General features: G+C 42.3%; 13 non-coding genes across 13 annotated transcripts; all 13 read right to left on the bottom strand.

The window, feature by feature from the left end:
* Positions 1-107: 107 nt before the first annotated feature.
* Positions 108-179, bottom strand: trnap-ugg (transfer RNA proline (anticodon UGG)). The gene has a single exon. It is a non-coding gene; the product is annotated as a tRNA-Pro (tRNA).
* Positions 180-1,037: 858 nt separating this feature from the next.
* trnap-ugg (transfer RNA proline (anticodon UGG)) lies at positions 1,038-1,109 on the bottom strand. The gene has a single exon. It is a non-coding gene; the product is annotated as a tRNA-Pro (tRNA).
* An 846-nt stretch (positions 1,110-1,955) lies between these two features.
* trnap-ugg (transfer RNA proline (anticodon UGG)) lies at positions 1,956-2,027 on the bottom strand. The gene has a single exon. It is a non-coding gene; the product is annotated as a tRNA-Pro (tRNA).
* An 858-nt stretch (positions 2,028-2,885) lies between these two features.
* Positions 2,886-2,957, bottom strand: trnap-ugg (transfer RNA proline (anticodon UGG)). The gene has a single exon. It is a non-coding gene; the product is annotated as a tRNA-Pro (tRNA).
* Positions 2,958-3,803: 846 nt separating this feature from the next.
* On the bottom strand, positions 3,804-3,875 carry trnap-ugg (transfer RNA proline (anticodon UGG)). The gene has a single exon. It is a non-coding gene; the product is annotated as a tRNA-Pro (tRNA).
* Positions 3,876-4,721: 846 nt separating this feature from the next.
* trnap-ugg (transfer RNA proline (anticodon UGG)) lies at positions 4,722-4,793 on the bottom strand. The gene has a single exon. It is a non-coding gene; the product is annotated as a tRNA-Pro (tRNA).
* A 1,793-nt stretch (positions 4,794-6,586) lies between these two features.
* On the bottom strand, positions 6,587-6,658 carry trnap-ugg (transfer RNA proline (anticodon UGG)). The gene has a single exon. It is a non-coding gene; the product is annotated as a tRNA-Pro (tRNA).
* A 1,793-nt stretch (positions 6,659-8,451) lies between these two features.
* On the bottom strand, positions 8,452-8,523 carry trnap-ugg (transfer RNA proline (anticodon UGG)). Its single transcript has one exon. It is a non-coding gene; the product is annotated as a tRNA-Pro (tRNA).
* Positions 8,524-9,381: 858 nt separating this feature from the next.
* trnap-ugg (transfer RNA proline (anticodon UGG)) lies at positions 9,382-9,453 on the bottom strand. The gene has a single exon. It is a non-coding gene; the product is annotated as a tRNA-Pro (tRNA).
* Positions 9,454-10,299: 846 nt separating this feature from the next.
* Positions 10,300-10,371, bottom strand: trnap-ugg (transfer RNA proline (anticodon UGG)). Its single transcript has one exon. It is a non-coding gene; the product is annotated as a tRNA-Pro (tRNA).
* An 863-nt stretch (positions 10,372-11,234) lies between these two features.
* Positions 11,235-11,306, bottom strand: trnap-ugg (transfer RNA proline (anticodon UGG)). The gene has a single exon. It is a non-coding gene; the product is annotated as a tRNA-Pro (tRNA).
* Positions 11,307-12,164: 858 nt separating this feature from the next.
* On the bottom strand, positions 12,165-12,236 carry trnap-ugg (transfer RNA proline (anticodon UGG)). The gene has a single exon. It is a non-coding gene; the product is annotated as a tRNA-Pro (tRNA).
* Positions 12,237-13,094: 858 nt separating this feature from the next.
* trnap-ugg (transfer RNA proline (anticodon UGG)) lies at positions 13,095-13,166 on the bottom strand. The gene has a single exon. It is a non-coding gene; the product is annotated as a tRNA-Pro (tRNA).
* Between the last annotated feature and the right edge of the window lie 2,674 nt (positions 13,167-15,840).

Raw genomic sequence — 15,840 nt, 5'->3', positions numbered from 1 at the left:
TCCATTACCTTAATCACTTGTCCACCTGTTCCTGCGCTCCAGTGGTAGCAGTCACCCCTCCAACCAGTTGCCCAAGATCCGCCTGTATTGTTAAAGGATCTTCGAAAGGGCTCGTCCGGGATTTGAACCCGGGACCTCTCGCACCCAAAGCGAGAATCATACCCCTAGACCAACGAGCCATTTATTTCAAGACATTGTTTTGCAGTCGCCAGCAATGACGGTGAGAATATGCATTGACAGGTCGATGTTGCCAGGCCACAGTGGATCACGTGAGTGTTGGTGGTATACTTGTGAGCATAGCTATCTTCCAAGCAGTTGACCAGGTTTCAGTTCAAATACTCTGTAATTCATCTGCTGAGTCTTTCAGATTCAATCTTCATTAGCTGTAACAGCAAGAAACAAATGAAGAAAGAGCTAAATGTAGATTTTAACAATTAAAAAGTAGACATCAAAATCAATTGGATCTCATTTCATTTGATCCGATTGACGCACCGGTATGTGAATAAAAAAACTAAAAAACATTGGAATCTCTCAGTTTTAAATTAGAAATGTCACACATTTTGCACTGGATGCTTCTCAGTCCTACCATAACTGCTGATGTTACACCTCTGCATTTTTGGTGAAATGTGGCAGAGCGAGAGCAATGTTTGTCAAAACATGACACATCCCTAAAATCTGTATTCTCATACAAATGTCTATAGCTTCAGAACGGTTTGACCTACAAAATAGTTTGCCCATTCTTTGGAAAGGGGAGACTCTCACAAACACAATGCTGTTCTCAGTTTTGCTCTACGACCCCCACAAGTGTCAAGGGACTCGTCTGAAGGTAACCTATGTCCCGGTAAAAGGACAGGTTTTTTAACCAAGGAAGAAATTAATACATGTTGTGCGATGCTGAACCCACTAGTGCAGAGCACAATGGATTAGCAGTCCATTACCTTAATCACTTGTCCACCTGGTCCTGCGCTCCAGTGGTAGCAGTCGCCCCTCCAACCAGTTGCCCAAGATCCGCCTGTATTGTTAAAGGATCTTCAAAAGGGCTCGTCCGGGATTTGAACCCGGGACCTCTCGCACCCAAAGCGAGAATCATACCCCTAGACCAACGAGCCATTTATTTCAAGACATTGTTTTGCAGTCGCCAGCAATGACGGTGAGAATATGCATTGACAGGTCGATGTTGCCAGGCCACAGTGGATCACGTGAGTGTTGGTGGTATACTTGTGAGCATAGCTATCTTCCAAGCAGTTGACCAGGTTTCAGTTCAAATACTCTGTAATTCATCTGCTGAGTCTTTCAGATTCAATCTTCATTAGCTGTAACAGCAAGAAACAAATGAAGAAAGAACTAAATGTAGATTTTAACAATTAAAAAGTAGACATCAAAATCAATTGGATCTCATTTCATTTGATCCGATTGACGCACCGGTATGTGAATAAAAAAATAAAAAAACATTGGAATCTCTCAGTTTTAAATTAGAAATGTCACACATTTTGCACTGGATGCTTCTCAGTCCTACCATAACTGCTGATGTTACACCTCTGCATTTTTGGTGAAATGTGGCAGAGCGAGAGCAATGTTTGTCAAAACATGACACATCCCTAAAATCTGTATTCTCATACAAATGTCTATAGCTTCAGAACGGTTTGACCTACAAAATAGTTTGCCCATTCTTTGGAAAGGGGAGACTCTCACAAACACAATGCTGTTCTCAGTTTTGCTCTACGACCCCCACAAGTGTCAAGGGACTTGTCCCGGTAAAAGGACAGGTTTTTTAACCAAGGAAGAAATTAATACATGTTGTGCGATGCTGAACCCACTAGTGCAGAGCACAATGGATTAGCAGTCCATTACCTTAATCACTTGTCCACCTGGTCCTGCGCTCCAGTGGTAGCAGTCGCCCCTCCAACCAGTTGCCCAAGATCCGCCTGTCTCACATTGTTAAAGGCTCTTCAAAAGGGCTCGTCCGGGATTTGAACCCGGGACCTCTCGCACCCAAAGCGAGAATCATACCCCTAGACCAACGAGCCATTTATTTCAAGACATTGTTTTGCAGTCACCAGCAATGACGGTGAGAATATGCATTGACAGGTCGATGTTGCCAGGCCACAGTGGATCACTTGAGTGTTGGTGGTATACTTGTGAGCATAGCTATCTTCCAAGCAGTTGACCAGGTTTCAGTTCAAATACTCTGTAATTCATCTGCTGAGTCTTTCAGATTCAATCTTCATTAGCTGTAACAGCAAGAAACAAATGAAGAAAGAACTAAATGTAGATTTTAACAATTAAAAAGTAGACATCAAAATCAATTGGATCTCATTTCATTTGATCCGATTGACGCACCGGTATGTGAATAAAAAAACTAAAAAACATTGGAATCTCTCAGTTTTAAATTAGAAATGTCACACATTTTGCACTGGATGCTTCTCAGTCCTACCATAACTGCTGATGTTACACCTCTGCATTTTTGGTGAAATGTGGCAGAGCGAGAGCAATGTTTGTCAAAACATGACACATCCCTAAAATCTGTATTCTCATACAAATGTCTATAGCTTCAGAACGGTTTGACCTACAAAATAGTTTGCCCATTCTTTGGAAAGGGGAGACTCTCACAAACACAATGCTGTTCTCAGTTTTGCTCTACGACCCCCACAAGTGTCAAGGGACTCGTCTGAAGGTAACCTATGTCCCGGTAAAAGGACAGGTTTTTTAACCAAGGAAGAAATTAATACATGTTGTGCGATGCTGAACCCACTAGTGCAGAGCACAATGGATTAGCAGTCCATTACCTTAATCACTTGTCCACCTGGTCCTGCGCTCCAGTGGTAGCAGTCGCCCCTCCAACCAGTTGCCCAAGATCCGCCTGTATTGTTAAAGGATCTTCAAAAGGGCTCGTCCGGGATTTGAACCCGGGACCTCTCGCACCCAAAGCGAGAATCATACCCCTAGACCAACGAGCCATTTATTTCAAGACATTGTTTTGCAGTCGCCAGCAATGACGGTGAGAATATGCATTGACAGGTCGATGTTGCCAGGCCACAGTGGATCACGTGAGTGTTGGTGGTATACTTGTGAGCATAGCTATCTTCCAAGCAGTTGACCAGGTTTCAGTTCAAATACTCTGTAATTCATCTGCTGAGTCTTTCAGATTCAATCTTCATTAGCTGTAACAGCAAGAAACAAATGAAGAAAGAACTAAATGTAGATTTTAACAATTAAAAAGTAGACATCAAAATCAATTGGATCTCATTTCATTTGATCCGATTGACGCACCGGTATGTGAATAAAAAAATAAAAAAACATTGGAATCTCTCAGTTTTAAATTAGAAATGTCACACATTTTGCACTGGATGCTTCTCAGTCCTACCATAACTGCTGATGTTACACCTCTGCATTTTTGGTGAAATGTGGCAGAGCGAGAGCAATGTTTGTCAAAACATGACACATCCCTAAAATCTGTATTCTCATACAAATGTCTATAGCTTCAGAACGGTTTGACCTACAAAATAGTTTGCCCATTCTTTGGAAAGGGGAGACTCTCACAAACACAATGCTGTTCTCAGTTTTGCTCTACGACCCCCACAAGTGTCAAGGGACTTGTCCCGGTAAAAGGACAGGTTTTTTAACCAAGGAAGAAATTAATACATGTTGTGTGATGCTGAACCCACTAGTGCAGAGCACAATGGATTAGCAGTCCATTACCTTAATCACTTGTCCACCTGGTCCTGCGCTCCAGTGGTAGCAGTCGCCCCTCCAACCAGTTGCCCAAGATCCGCCTGTCTCACATTGTTAAAGGCTCTTCAAAAGGGCTCGTCCGGGATTTGAACCCGGGACCTCTCGCACCCAAAGCGAGAATCATACCCCTAGACCAACGAGCCATTTATTTCAAGACATTGTTTTGCAGTCACCAGCAATGACGGTGAGAATATGCATTGACAGGTCAATGTTGCCAGGCCACAGTGGATCACTTGAGTGTTGGTGGTATACTTGTGAGCATAGCTATCTTCCAAGCAGTTGACCAGGTTTCAGTTCAAATACTCTGTAATTCATCTGCTGAGTCTTTCAGATTCAATCTTCATTAGCTGTAACAGCAAGAAACAAATGAAGAAAGAACTAAATGTAGATTTTAACAATTAAAAAGTAGACATCAAAATCAATTGGATCTCATTTCATTTGATCCGATTGACGCACCGGTATGTGAATAAAAAAACTAAAAAACATTGGAATCTCTCAGTTTTAAATTAGAAATGTCACACATTTTGCACTGGATGCTTCTCAGTCCTACCATAACTGCTGATGTTACACCTCTGCATTTTTGGTGAAATGTGGCAGAGCGAGAGCAATGTTTGTCAAAACATGACACATCCCTAAAATCTGTATTCTCATACAAATGTCTATAGCTTCAGAACGGTTTGACCTACAAAATAGTTTGCCCATTCTTTGGAAAGGGGAGACTCTCACAAACACAATGCTGTTCTCAGTTTTGCTCTACGACCCCCACAAGTGTCAAGGGACTTGTCCCGGTAAAAGGACAGGTTTTTTAACCAAGGAAGAAATTAATACATGTTGTGCGATGCTGAACCCACTAGTGCAGAGCACAATGGATTAGCAGTCCATTACCTTAATCACTTGTCCACCTGGTCCTGCGCTCCAGTGGTAGCAGTCGCCCCTCCAACCAGTTGCCCAAGATCCGCCTGTCTCACATTGTTAAAGGCTCTTCAAAAGGGCTCGTCCGGGATTTGAACCCGGGACCTCTCGCACCCAAAGCGAGAATCATACCCCTAGACCAACGAGCCATTTATTTCAAGACATTGTTTTGCAGTCACCAGCAATGACGGTGAGAATATGCATTGACAGGTCAATGTTGCCAGGCCACAGTGGATCACTTGAGTGTTGGTGGTATACTTGTGAGCATAGCTATCTTCCAAGCAGTTGACCAGGTTTCAGTTCAAATACTCTGTAATTCATCTGCTGAGTCTTTCAGATTCAATCTTCATTAGCTGTAACAGCAAGAAACAAATGAAGAAAGAACTAAATGTAGATTTTAACAATTAAAAAGTAGACATCAAAATCAATTGGATCTCATTTCATTTGATCCGATTGACGCACCGGTATGTGAATAAAAAAACTAAAAAACATTGGAATCTCTCAGTTTTAAATTAGAAATGTCACACATTTTGCACTGGATGCTTCTCAGTCCTACCATAACTGCTGATGTTACACCTCTGCATTTTTGGTGAAATGTGGCAGAGCGAGAGCAATGTTTGTCAAAACATGACACATCCCTAAAATCTGTATTCTCATACAAATGTCTATAGCTTCAGAACGGTTTGACCTACAAAATAGTTTGCCCATTCTTTGGAAAGGGGAGACTCTCACAAACACAATGCTGTTCTCAGTTTTGCTCTACGACCCCCACAAGTGTCAAGGGACTCGTCTGAAGGTAACCTATGTCCCGGTAAAAGGACAGTTTTTTTAACCAAGGAAGAAATTAATACATGTTGTGCGATGCTGAACCCACTAGTGCAGAGCACAATGGATTAGCAGTCCATTACCTTAATCACTTGTCCACCTGGTCCTGCGCTCCAGTGGTAGCAGTCGCCCCTCCAACCAGTTGCCCAAGATCCGCCTGTATTGTTAAAGGATCTTCAAAAGGGCTCGTCCGGGATTTGAACCCGGGACCTCTCGCACCCAAAGCAAGAATCATACCCCTAGACCAACGAGCCATTTATTTCAAGACATTGTTTTGCAGTCGCCAGCAATGACGGTGAGAATATGCATTGACAGGTCGATGTTGCCAGGCCACAGTGGATCACGTGAGTGTTGGTGGTATACTTGTGAGCATAGCTATCTTCCAAGCAGTTGACCAGGTTTCAGTTCAAATACTCTGTAATTCATCTGCTGAGTCTTTCAGATTCAATCTTCATTAGCTGTAACAGCAAGAAACAAATGAAGAAAGAACTAAATGTAGATTTTAACAATTAAAAAGTAGACATCAAAATCAATTGGATCTCATTTCATTTGATCCGATTGACGCACCGGTATGTGAATAAAAAAATAAAAAAACATTGGAATCTCTCAGTTTTAAATTAGAAATGTCACACATTTTGCACTGGATGCTTCTCAGTCCTACCATAACTGCTGATGTTACACCTCTGCATTTTTGGTGAAATGTGGCAGAGCGAGAGCAATGTTTGTCAAAACATGACACATCCCTAAAATCTGTATTCTCATACAAATGTCTATAGCTTCAGAACGGTTTGACCTACAAAATAGTTTGCCCATTCTTTGGAAAGGGGAGACTCTCACAAACACAATGCTGTTCTCAGTTTTGCTCTACGACCCCCACAAGTGTCAAGGGACTCGTCTGAAGGTAACCTATGTCCCGGTAAAAGGACAGGTTTTTTAACCAAGTAAGAAATTAATACATGTTGTGAAATGCTGAACCCACTAGTGCAGAGCACAATGGATTAGCAGTCCATTACCTTAATCACTTGTCCACCTGGTCCTGCGCTCCAGTGGTAGCAGTCGCCCCTCCAACCAGTTGCCCAAGATCCGCCTGTCTCACATTGTTAAAGGCTCTTCAGAAGGGCTCGTCCGGGATTTGAACCCGGGACCTCTCGCACCCAAAGCGAGAATCATACCCCTAGACCAACGAGCCATTTATTTCAAGACATTGTTTTGCAGTCGCCAGCAATGACGGTGAGAATATGCATTGACAGGTCGATGTTGCCAGGCCACAGTGGATCACGTGAGTGTTGGTGGTATACTTGTGAGCATAGCTATCTTCCAAGCAGTTGACCAGGTTTCAGTTCAAATACTCTGTAATTCATCTGCTGAGTCTTTCAGATTCAATCTTCATTAGCTGTAACAGCAAGAAACAAATGAAGAAAGAACTAAATGTAGATTATAACAATTAAAAAGTAGACATCAAAATCAATTGGATCTCATTTCATTTGATCCGATTGACGCACCGGTATGTGAATAAAAAAACAAAAAAACATTGGAATCTCTCAGTTTTAAATTAGAAATGTCACACATTTTGCACTGGATGCTTCTCAGTCCTACCATAACTGCTGATGTTACACCTCTGCATTTTTGGTGAAATGTGGCAGAGCGAGAGCAATGTTTGTCAAAACATGACACATCCCTAAAATCTGTATTCTCATACAAATGTCTATAGCTTCAGAACGGTTTGACCTACAAAATAGTTTGCCCATTCTTTGGAAAGGGGAGACTCTCACAAACACAATGCTGTTCTCAGTTTTGCTCTACGACCCCCACAAGTGTCAAGGGACTCGTCTGAAGGTAACCTATGTCCCGGTAAAAGGACAGGTTTTTTAACCAAGTAAGAAATTAATACATGTTGTGAAATGCTGAACCCACTAGTGCAGAGCACAATGGATTAGCAGTCCATTACCTTAATCACTTGTCAACCTGGTCCTGCGCTCCAGTGGTAGCAGTCGCCCCTCCAACCAGTTGCCCAAGATCCGCCTGTCTCACATTGTTAAAGGCTCTTCAGAAGGGCTCGTCCGGGATTTGAACCCGGGACCTCTCACACCCAAAGCGAGAATCATACCCCTAGACCAACGAGCCATTTATTTCAAGACATTGTTTTGCAGTCGCCAGCAATGACGGTGAGAATATGCATTGACAGGTCGATGTTGCCAGGCCACAGTGGATCACGTGAGTGTTGGTGGTATACTTGTGAGCATAGCTATCTTCCAAGCAGTTGACCAGGTTTCAGTTCAAATACTCTGTAATTCATCTCCTGAATCTTTCAGATTCAATCTTCATTAGCTGTAACAGCAAGAAACAAATGAAGAAAGAGCTAAATGTAGATTATAACAATTAAAAAGTAGACATCAAAATCAATTGGATCTCATTTCATTTGATCCGATTGACGCACCGGTATGTGAATAAAAAAACAAAAAAACATTGGAATCTCTCAGTTTTAAATTAGAAATGTCACACATTTTGCACTGGATGCTTCTCAGTCCTACCATAACTGCTGATGTTACACCTCTGCATTTTTGGTGAAATGTGGCAGAGCGAGAGCAATGTTTGTCAAAACATGACACATCCCTAAAATCTGTATTCTCATACAAATGTCTATAGCTTCAGAACGGTTTGACCTACAAAATAGTTTGCCCATTCTTTGGAAAGGGGAGACTCTCACAAACACAATGCTGTTCTCAGTTTTGCTCTACGACCCCCACAAGTGTCAAGGGACTCGTCTGAAGGTAACCTATGTCCCGGTAAAAGGACAGGTTTTTTAACCAAGGAAGAAATTAATACATGTTGTGCGATGCTGAACCCACTAGTGCAGAGCACAATGGATTAGCAGTCCATTACCTTAATCACTTGTCCACCTGGTCCTGCGCTCCAGTGGTAGCAGTCGCCCCTCCAACCAGTTGCCCAAGATCCGCCTGTATTGTTAAAGGATCTTCAAAAGGGCTCGTCCGGGATTTGAACCCGGGACCTCTCGCACCCAAAGCGAGAATCATACCCCTAGACCAACGAGCCATTTATTTCAAGACATTGTTTTGCAGTCGCCAGCAATGACGGTGAGAATATGCATTGACAGGTCGATGTTGCCAGGCCACAGTGGATCACGTGAGTGTTGGTGGTATACTTGTGAGCATAGCTATCTTCCAAGCAGTTGACCAGGTTTCAGTTCAAATACTCTGTAATTCATCTGCTGAGTCTTTCAGATTCAATCTTCATTAGCTGTAACAGCAAGAAACAAATGAAGAAAGAACTAAATGTAGATTTTAACAATTAAAAAGTAGACATCAAAATCAATTGGATCTCATTTCATTTGATCCGATTGACGCACCGGTATGTGAATAAAAAAATAAAAAAACATTGGAATCTCTCAGTTTTAAATTAGAAATGTCACACATTTTGCACTGGATGCTTCTCAGTCCTACCATAACTGCTGATGTTACACCTCTGCATTTTTGGTGAAATGTGGCAGAGCGAGAGCAATGTTTGTCAAAACATGACACATCCCTAAAATCTGTATTCTCATACAAATGTCTATAGCTTCAGAACGGTTTGACCTACAAAATAGTTTGCCCATTCTTTGGAAAGGGGAGACTCTCACAAACACAATGCTGTTCTCAGTTTTGCTCTACGACCCCCACAAGTGTCAAGGGACTCGTCTGAAGGTAACCTATGTCCCGGTAAAAGGACAGGTTTTTTAACCAAGGAAGAAATTAATACATGTTGTGCGATGCTGAACCCACTAGTGCAGAGCACAATGGATTAGCAGTCCATTACCTTAATCACTTGTCCACCTGGTCCTGCGCTCCAGTGGTAGCAGTCGCCCCTCCAACCAGTTGCCCAAGATCCGCCTGTATTGTTAAAGGATCTTCAAAAGGGCTCGTCCGGGATTTGAACCCGGGACCTCTCGCACCCAAAGCGAGAATCATACCCCTAGACCAACGAGCCTTTTATTTCAAGACATTGTTTTGCAGTCGCCAGCAATGACGGTGAGAATATGCATTGACAGGTCGATGTTGCCAGGCCACAGTGGATCACGTGAGTGTTGGTGGTATACTTGTGAGCATAGCTATCTTCCAAGCAGTTGACCAGGTTTCAGTTCAAATACTCTGTAATTCATCTGCTGAGTCTTTCAGATTCAATCTTCATTAGCTGTAACAGCAAGAAACAAATGAAGAAAGAACTAAATGTAGATTTTAACAATTAAAAAGTAGACATCAAAATCAATTGGATCTCATTTCATTTGATCCGATTGACGCACCGGTATGTGAATAAAAAAATAAAAAAACATTGGAATCTCTCAGTTTTAAATTAGAAATGTCACACATTTTGCACTGGATGCTTCTCAGTCCTACCATAACTGCTGATGTTACACCTCTGCATTTTTGGTGAAATGTGGCAGAGCGAGAGCAATGTTTGTCAAAACATGACACATCCCTAAAATCTGTATTCTCATACAAATGTCTATAGCTTCAGAACGGTTTGACCTACAAAATAGTTTGCCCATTCTTTGGAAAGGGGAGACTCTCACAAACACAATGCTGTTCTCAGTTTTGCTCTACGACCCCCACAAGTGTCAAGGGACTTGTCCCGGTAAAAGGACAGGTTTTTTAACCAAGGAAGAAATTAATACATGTTGTGCGATGCTGAACCCACTAGTGCAGAGCACAATGGATTAGCAGTCCATTACCTTAATCACTTGTCCACCTGGTCCTGCGCTCCAGTGGTAGCAGTCGCCCCTCCAACCAGTTGCCCAAGATCCGCCTGTCTCACATTGTTAAAGGCTCTTCAAAAGGGCTCGTCCGGGATTTGAACCCGGGACCTCTCGCACCCAAAGCGAGAATCATACCCCTAGACCAACGAGCCATTTATTTCAAGACATTGTTTTGCAGTCACCAGCAATGACGGTGAGAATATGCATTGACAGGTCGATGTTGCCAGGCCACAGTGGATCACTTGAGTGTTGGTGGTATACTTGTGAGCATAGCTATCTTCCAAGCAGTTGACCAGGTTTCAGTTCAAATACTCTGTAATTCATCTGCTGAGTCTTTCAGATTCAATCTTCATTAGCTGTAACAGCAAGAAACAAATGAAGAAAGAACTAAATGTAGATTTTAACAATTAAAAAGTAGACATCAAAATCAATTGGATCTCATTTCATTTGATCCGATTGACGCACCGGTATGTGAATAAAAAAACTAAAAAACATTGGAATCTCTCAGTTTTAAATTAGAAATGTCACACATTTTGCACTGGATGCTTCTCAGTCCTACCATAACTGCTGATGTTACACCTCTGCATTTTTGGTGAAATGTGGCAGAGCGAGAGCAATGTTTGTCAAAACATGACACATCCCTAAAATCTGTATTCTCATACAAATGTCTATAGCTTCAGAACGGTTTGACCTACAAAATAGTTTGCCCATTCTTTGGAAAGGGGAGACTCTCACAAACACAATGCTGTTCTCAGTTTTGCTCTACGACCCCCACAAGTGTCAAGGCACTCGTCTGAAGGTAACCTATGTCCCGGTAAAAGGACAGGTTTTTTAACCAAGGAAGAAATTAATACATGTTGTGCGATGCTGAACCCACTAGTGCAGAGCACAATGGATTAGCAGTCCATTACCTTAATCACTTGTCCACCTGGTCCTGCGCTCCAGTGGTAGCAGTCGCCCCTCCAACCAGTTGCCCAAGATCCGCCTGTCTCACATTGTTAAAGGCTCTTCAAAAGGGCTCGTCCGGGATTTGAACCCGGGACCTCTCGCACCCAAAGCGAGAATCATACCCCTAGACCAACGAGCCATTTATTTCAAGACATTGTTTTGCAGTCACCAGCAATGACGGTGAGAATATGCATTGACAGGTCGATGTTGCCAGGCCACAGTGGATCACTTGAGTGTTGGTGGTATACTTGTGAGCATAGCTATCTTCCAAGCAGTTGACCAGGTTTCAGTTCAAATACTCTGTAATTCATCTGCTGAGTCTTTCAGATTCAATCTTCATTAGCTGTAACAGCAAGAAACAAATGAAGAAAGAACTAAATGTAGATTTTAACAATTAAAAAGTAGACATCAAAATCAATTGGATCTCATTTCATTTGATCCGATTGACGCACCGGTATGTGAATAAAAAAACTAAAAAACATTGGAATCTCTCAGTTTTAAATTAGAAATGTCACACATTTTGCACTGGATGCTTCTCAGTCCTACCATAACTGCTGATGTTACACCTCTGCATTTTTGGTGAAATGTGGCAGAGCGAGAGCAATGTTTGTCAAAACATGACACATCCCTAAAATCTGTATTCTCATACAAATGTCTATAGCTTCAGAACGGTTTGACCTACAAAATAGTTTGCCCATTCTTTGGAAAGGGGAGACTCTCACAAACACAATGCTGTTCTCAGTTTTGCTCTACGACCCCCACAAGTGTCAAGGGACTCGTCTGAAGGTAACCTATGTCCCGGTAAAAGGACAGGTTTTTTAACCAAGGAAGAAATTAATACATGTTGTGCGATGCTGAACCCACTAGTGCAGAGCACAATGGATTAGCAGTCCATTACCTTAATCACTTGTCCACCTGGTCCTGCGCTCCAGTGGTAGCAGTCGCCCCTCCAACCAGTTGCCCAAGATCCGCCTGTATTGTTAAAGGATCTTCAAAAGGGCTCGTCCGGGATTTGAACCCGGGACCTCTCGCACCCAAAGCGAGAATCATACCCCTAGACCAACGAGCCATTTATTTCAAGACATTGTTTTGCAGTCGCCAGCAATGACGGTGAGAATATGCATTGACAGGTCGATGTTGCCAGGCCACAGTGGATCACGTGAGTGTTGGTGGTATACTTGTGAGCATAGCTATCTTCCAAGCAGTTGACCAGGTTTCAGTTCAAATACTCTGTAATTCATCTGCTGAGTCTTTCAGATTCAATCTTCATTAGCTGTAACAGCAAGAAACAAATGAAGAAAGAACTAAATGTAGATTTTAACAATTAAAAAGTAGACATCAAAATCAATTGGATCTCATTTCATTTGATCCGATTGACGCACCGGTATGTGAATAAAAAAATAAAAAAACATTGGAATCTCTCAGTTTTAAATTAGAAATGTCACACATTTTGCACTGGATGCTTCTCAGTCCTACCATAACTGCTGATGTTACACCTCTGCATTTTTGGTGAAATGTGGCAGAGCGAGAGCAATGTTTGTCAAAACATGACACATCCCTAAAATCTGTATTCTCATACAAATGTCTATAGCTTCAGAACGGTTTGACCTACAAAATAGTTTGCCCATTCTTTGGAAAGGGGAGACTCTCACAAACACAATGCTGTTCTCAGTTTTGCTCTACGACCCCCACAAGTGTCAAGGGACTCGTCTGAAGGTAACCTATGTCCCGGTAAAAGGACAGGTTTTTTAACCAAGGAAGAAATTAATACATGTTGTGCGATGCTGAACCCACTAGTGCAGAGCACAATGGATTAGCAGTCCATTACCTTAATCACTTGTCCACCTGGTCCTGCGCTCCAGTGGTAGCAGTCGCCCCTCCAACCAGTTGCCCAAGATCCGCCTGTATTGTTAAAGGATCTTCAAAAGGGCTCGTCCGGGATTTGAACCCGGGACCTCTCGCACCCAAAGCGAGAATCATACCCCTAGACCAACGAGCCTTTTATTTCAAGACATTGTTTTGCAGTCGCCAGCAATGACGGTGAGAATATGCATTGACAGGTCGATGTTGCCAGGCCACAGTGGATCACGTGAGTGTTGGTGGTATACTTGTGAGCATAGCTATCTTCCAAGCAGTTGACCAGGTTTCAGTTCAAATACTCTGTAATTCATCTGCTGAGTCTTTCAGATTCAATCTTCATTAGCTGTAACAGCAAGAAACAAATGAAGAAAGAACTAAATGTAGATTTTAACAATTAAAAAGTAGACATCAAAATCAATTGGATCTCATTTCATTTGATCCGATTGACGCACCGGTATGTGAATAAAAAAATAAAAAAACATTGGAATCTCTCAGTTTTAAATTAGAAATGTCACACATTTTGCACTGGATGCTTCTCAGTCCTACCATAACTGCTGATGTTACACCTCTGCATTTTTGGTGAAATGTGGCAGAGCGAGAGCAATGTTTGTCAAAACATGACACATCCCTAAAATCTGTATTCTCATACAAATGTCTATAGCTTCAGAACGGTTTGACCTACAAAATAGTTTGCCCATTCTTTGGAAAGGGGAGACTCTCACAAACACAATGCTGTTCTCAGTTTTGCTCTACGACCCCCACAAGTGTCAAGGGACTCGTCTGAAGGTAACCTATGTCCCGGTAAAAGGACAGGTTTTTTAACCAAGTAAGAAATTAATACATGTTGTGAAATGCTGAACCCACTAGTGCAGAGCACAATGGATTAGCAGTCCATTACCTTAATCACTTGTCCACCTGGTCCTGCGCTCCAGTGGTAGCAGTCGCCCCTCCAACCAGTTGCCCAAGATCCGCCTGTCTCACATTGTTAAAGGCTCTTCAGAAGGGCTCGTCCAGGATTTGAACCCGGGACCTCTCGCACCCAAAGCGAGAATCATACCCCTAGACCAACGAGCCATTTATTTCAAGACATTGTTTTGCAGTCGCCAGCAATGACGGTGAGAATATGCATTGACAGGTCGATGTTGCCAGGCCACAGTGGATCACGTGAGTGTTGGTGGTATACTTGTGAGCATAGCTATCTTCCAAGCAGTTGACCAGGTTTCAGTTCAAATACTCTGTAATTCATCTCCTGAATCTTTCAGATTCAATCTTCATTAGCTGTAACAGCAAGAAACAAATGTAGAAAGAGCTAAATGTAGATTATAACAATTAAAAAGTAGACATCAAAATCAATTGGATCTCATTTCATTTGATCCGATTGACGCACCGGTATGTGAATAAAAAAACAAAAAAACATTGGAATCTCTCAGTTTTAAATTAGAAATGTCACACATTTTGCACTGGATGCTTCTCAGTCCTACCATAACTGCTGATGTTACACCTCTGCATTTTTGGTGAAATGTGGCAGAGCGAGAGCAATGTTTGTCAAAACATGACACATCCCTAAAATCTGTATTCTCATACAAATGTCTATAGCTTCAGAACGGTTTGACCTACAAAATAGTTTGCCCATTCTTTGGAAAGGGGAGACTCTCACAAACACAATGCTGTTCTCAGTTTTGCTCTACGACCCCCACAAGTGTCAAGGGACTCGTCTGAAGGTAACCTATGTCCCGGTAAAAGGACAGGTTTTTTAACCAAGGAAGAAATTAATACATGTTGTGCGATGCTGAACCCACTAGTGCAGAGCACAATGGATTAGCAGTCCATTACCTTAATCACTTGTCCACCTGGTCCTGCGCTCCAGTGGTAGCAGTCGCCCCTCCAACCAGTTGCCCAAGATCCGCCTGTATTGTTAAAGGATCTTCAAAAGGGCTCGTCCGGGATTTGAACCCGGGACCTCTCGCACCCAAAGCGAGAATCATACCCCTAGACCAACAAGCCATTTATTTCAAGACATTGTTTTGCAGTCGCCAGCAATGACGGTGAGAATATGCATTGACAGGTCGATGTTGCCAGGCCACAGTGGATCACGTGAGTGTTGGTGGTATACTTGTGAGCATAGCTATCTTCCAAGCAGTTGACCAGGTTTCAGTTCAAATACTCTGTAATTCATCTGCTGAGTCTTTCAGATTCAATCTTCATTAGCTGTAACAGCAAGAAACAAATGAAGAAAGAGCTAAATGTAGATCTTAATAATTAAAAAGTAGACATCAAAATCAATTGGATCTCATTTCATTTGATCCGATTGACGCACCGGTATGTGAATAAAAAAACAAAAAAACATTGGAATCTCTCAGTTTTAAATTAGAAATGTCACACATTTTGCACTGGATGCTTCTCAGTCCTACCATAACTGCTGATGTTACACCTCTGCATTTTTGGTGAAATGTGGCAGAGCGAGAGCAATGTTTGTCAAAACATGACACATCCCTAAAATCTGTATTCTCATACAAATGTCTATAGCTTCAGAACGGTTTGACCTACAAAATAGTTTGCCCATTCTTTGGAAAGGGGAGACTCTCACAAACACAATGCTGTTCTCAGTTTTGCTCTACGACCCCCACAAGTGTCAAGGGACTCGTCTGAAGGTAACCTATGTCCCGGTAAAAGGACAGGTTTTTTAACCAAGTAAGAAATTAATACATGTTGTGAAATGCTGAACCCACTAGTGCAGAGCACAATGGATTAGCAGTCCATTACCTTAATCACTTGTCCACCTGGTCCTGCGCTCCAGTGGTAGCAGTCGCCCC

The sequence above is a fragment of the Oncorhynchus mykiss genome, chromosome 15 (assembly GCF_057628025.1).
Source record: "Oncorhynchus mykiss isolate SJ-2025 chromosome 15, ASM5762802v1, whole genome shotgun sequence".
NCBI classification, from domain to species: Eukaryota; Metazoa; Chordata; class Actinopteri; order Salmoniformes; family Salmonidae; genus Oncorhynchus; species Oncorhynchus mykiss.
This window is presented reverse-complemented; position numbering and strand designations above follow the sequence as displayed.